Consider the following 4018-nt stretch of genomic DNA (forward strand, 5'->3'; position numbering starts at 1 on the left):
GTTTTGTTTGRTGCGGTGCTGCTAACATCAGAAGCTGTTGTTTTTGTTGAGTCCTGAAATAGTGACAACCATGTTTATTTACAATACACTGTTATCATGCCAGCTTTATATCAATATACAATACTCAAACACAACTCCAACAATACTTTCAATCCTCTACTTTGATCACCATTATTTGTATGACATAATATAGCTACATTTATAACATGATACCAGGGTTGAAGTGGTAAAACAAACGATTGTGTAAATGCTGAGCAGTGATCGAGATGATCAGAGACAAGTAACGTCGACGCTAATACAAGAACCCCTGCTCTACTGTAGAATAACAGGGGGGGGTGATGGCTAATACAAGAACCCCTGCTCTACTGTAGAATAACAGGTGAGGTGATGGATAATACAAGAACCCCTGCTCTACTGTAGAATAACAGGTGGGGTGATGGCTAATACAAGAACCCCTGCTCTACTGTAGAATAACCCCTGCTTACTGTAGATAACCCTGCTCTACTGTAGAATAACAGGTGAGGTGATGGCTAATACAAGAACCCCTGCTCTACTGTAGAATAACAGGTGGGGTGGACGCTAATACAAGAACCCCTGCTCTACTGTAGAATAACAGGTGGGGTGATGGCTAATACAAGAACCCCTGCTCTACTGTAGAATAACAGGTGGGTTGATGGCTAATACAAGAACCCCTGCTCTACTGTAGAATACAGGTGGGTTGATGGCTAATACAAAGACCTGCTCACTGTAGAAAAAAGGTGAGGTGATGGCTAATACAAGAACCCTGCTCTACTGTAGAATAACAGGTGGGGTGATGGCTAATACAAAACCCTTCTCTACTGTAGAATAACAGGTGAGGTGATGGATAACACAAGAACCCCTTCTCTACTGTAGAATAACAGGTGAGGTGGTCCTTTGTAGCTCAGTTGGTAGAGCATGTGCTTATAACCGCAGGGTATTGGTTGGAGTCCCTGGACCACCCATACCCATGGCTGTAAGTCGCTTTGGATGAAAGGGGCTGCTATGGCATATATTCCCTATATTATAATGTTAATGTAGACTTTTTATTTGTAAATCATCACTATGTCTAATAAATCACTGTGTTTATTTCATGAAAATAACTCCAACTATATTGTTTTCATTTATTTCCCTGAGCCTCCTTTAGCATTTGAATGCTGTCTGATTGTGGGGGGTGTTGATACAAATGGAAATATATTTACATACACAGCCCTGATTGGTGGATAGTCGCCTCTAGACTCTAGAGCAGGGATCATAACTAGATTCAGATTTGTTTTTCTCGCGCGGATGGTCATGGGGCCAGAACAAATTGAATACATGAAGCCCAAACCAATAACATTTTATTAAAACTAATAATTTCAAACCTTGCTTACATTTGTATATGATCACATATACATATATATATCTTATGCGTGGGAATGCTTTGGAACAGATTTTCTAAATTCAAATCACTTGGAGCTGATTTCTACAGTCTTAAATCTCCTACAATAAAAAATTATACATTATTAGATTTTTTGACCAGAAATTTAGGGGCAATCAAAACCACCACGGGCTGCCAGTTGGGGAACCCTGCACTGGGCCGACCCCACAAACCTCTTCAATATAGAGGATACATATGCAAATAAAAGATGATTGATCAGATTGTGATGTCATGCTCTGGGCCAAAAACTCTATCCCACCTGAATAGGCTGAAATATATTTTTAGTGTTATTTCACCATTATTAAAACTGCTCTGCTCCTTTGACATCATAAGATGTGTTTACATGTGTTTTACTTCTGTGTTTTGAAGTTGACTTTCTTCTAAAGCAAGAGAACTCTGTCCGGTGTCAGGGCTGTGATACTTTAACTGGTGTGTCTTCAGATTTGATGACTGACTGAAACTTTTCCTACATTGAGAGCATTGGTGAGACTTTTCTCCTTTGTGAGTTTGCTGGTGTCTATTTAGGTGGTGCAACAGACTGAAAACCTTCCCACAATGGGAGCAGTGGTATGACCTATTTTCTGTGTGAGTTACTGGTGTGTCTTCAGACTTGAAACTGACTGAAACTCTTTTCAACACTGGGAGCAGTGATAAGGCTTCTCTCCTGTATGAGTTCGCTGGTGTGTCTTTAGATCTGAAGACTGATTGAAACTCTTCCCACACTGGGAGCAGTGGTAAGGCTTCTTCTCTGTGTGAATTCGCTGGTGTGTCTTTAAGTAGCTTGAATGACTAAAACTCTTTCCACACTGAAAACATTTGTGAGGCTTCTCTCCTGTGTGAGTTCGCTGGTGTGTCTTTAGATCTGAAGACTGATTGAAACTCTTCCCACACTGGGAGCAGTGGTAAGGCTTCTCTCCTGTGTGAGTTCGCTGGTGTGTCTTTAAGTGTTTGAATAACTGAAACTTTTCCCACATGAGAGCAGTGGAAAGGCTTTTCTCCCGTGTGTATTCTAAGATGATTTTTCAGGGAATCAGGTCCTTAAAGCCCTTCCCACATTGGGAGCAGTGGATAGGCTTCTCTCCTGTGTGGATCAGCTGGTGTCTATTTAAGGTCTGTGAAAGGGAAAACTCTTCCCAAACAGAGCAGTGGAAAGGCTTCTCTCCTGTGTGAGTTATCTGGTGTTTCTTTAGTTTGCTTGGTGCTGAAAACTCTTCCCACATTGACCACAGGGTAAGTGTTCTTTCTTTTGATAGTCTTTTTGCGTGGTATGAGGTGAGTTGGACACACGGAACTGCCTCTGCAATCTGAGCAGGGGTGGGGCTTACAAGTGTGTCTTCTCAACTCCTCTGGCTCATGAAAACTAGTGAAGCAGTCATGCAGTGGTGATGTTTCTGTCTTGAGTTCCTCTGTCTGTGTTGTTTATGGTTTCCTGATGCTGTGGAACTGGGCTCACTGTCTGAACCTGGGTTGGAGCTCTCTCCTGTGGGAATATAAACAGATATAGGGTTAGAATCAGGAACAGAGCATTGGAGATGGTTTAATAGTCTTGTTGATGCAAGCGGACACACAATAAGAGTTTTAGAATCCGCTGTGGCTGCCAAGGCATCAACCTCTCTCTGTACTCCACACCTGAACTTACCTGGGTCAGTGATACTATCTACTTCCTCCTCTTCCTCTAGATCTGAGCAGACACTTCCCTGTTCTCCTCTTCTTCTTCTTCTAGTCCTCTCTCCTTTTTGACACTCTCTCCTCCATCTCCTTGATAACTGCTTTCTCCTCCAGCTCTTCTTTGACTTCTGTATCCTTGTGTTCCTTTTCAATCTCCATCTCTTCTCTTTGACTGCTCTCTTTCCTCCACCTCCTCTTTCATCTCTATCTCCTTATGGTCCTCTTTAACCTCATCCTCCTCTTTAACTGCTCTCTTCTCCTCAACCACCCTTTCTTTCTTCTTTAACTTCTACATTATGTTCTTCTACTTTAAGTTCTCTCTCTCCCCCTATCACAATCACATTGAGTTCCAGTGGTTGACTGCAGTCCTCCAGCTTCACTGAGACCATCTCTGGATCCCTCTGTGAGGTTCTCTGTGATGGAACACCACAGCCAGAACCTGGGGACTCTATGGACTTGGGTTAGCCATAGTAGGCCCATGTGGTAGGTGGATCTGCAGATGGTTAAGTAAAAAGCGGCAGATACAGTGGAGGGTGATTTTCACTCTGCTAAGTCAAGTTACATTCCAAACACTGATTTTCTAAGGTCATAGATAGCGAGCTAGCTAGGTACTAGCTTCCACATTTCTCATCACAGGTAGAGTTGGCTTGCTAACTAACCAGAGACACCTAGCAAATTGTTTCTGTTCCGTATATCTGGTATTTTCTCTGAGGTGAAATCAGACTGCATGGGTTCTACTAGGTAGCCTCAACTTGAGTTAGCTAACTAGCTATAAAAAGATGGTTGTACTGTATATGTTTTGCCTTCAGCTAGTAATAGGCTGGACAATAGAACGAGTCAATTCACCCAAGGCTGAAAAACAGCAAAAGAACGATGGCTAAGCTGGAACCACGCGGAGCCCATAGCAAATTA

General features: G+C 42.4%; 1 pseudogene; it reads right to left on the reverse strand.

Moving 5' to 3' along the window:
• Positions 1-1628: 1628 nt before the first annotated feature.
• LOC112072229 (zinc finger protein ZFP2-like) lies at positions 1629-3567 on the reverse strand (annotated as a pseudogene).
• Positions 3568-4018: the final 451 nt, after the last annotated feature.

The sequence above is a fragment of the Salvelinus sp. IW2-2015 genome, unplaced genomic scaffold (genome assembly GCF_002910315.2).
Source record: "Salvelinus sp. IW2-2015 unplaced genomic scaffold, ASM291031v2 Un_scaffold1859, whole genome shotgun sequence".
NCBI classification, from domain to species: domain Eukaryota; kingdom Metazoa; phylum Chordata; class Actinopteri; order Salmoniformes; family Salmonidae; genus Salvelinus; species Salvelinus sp. IW2-2015.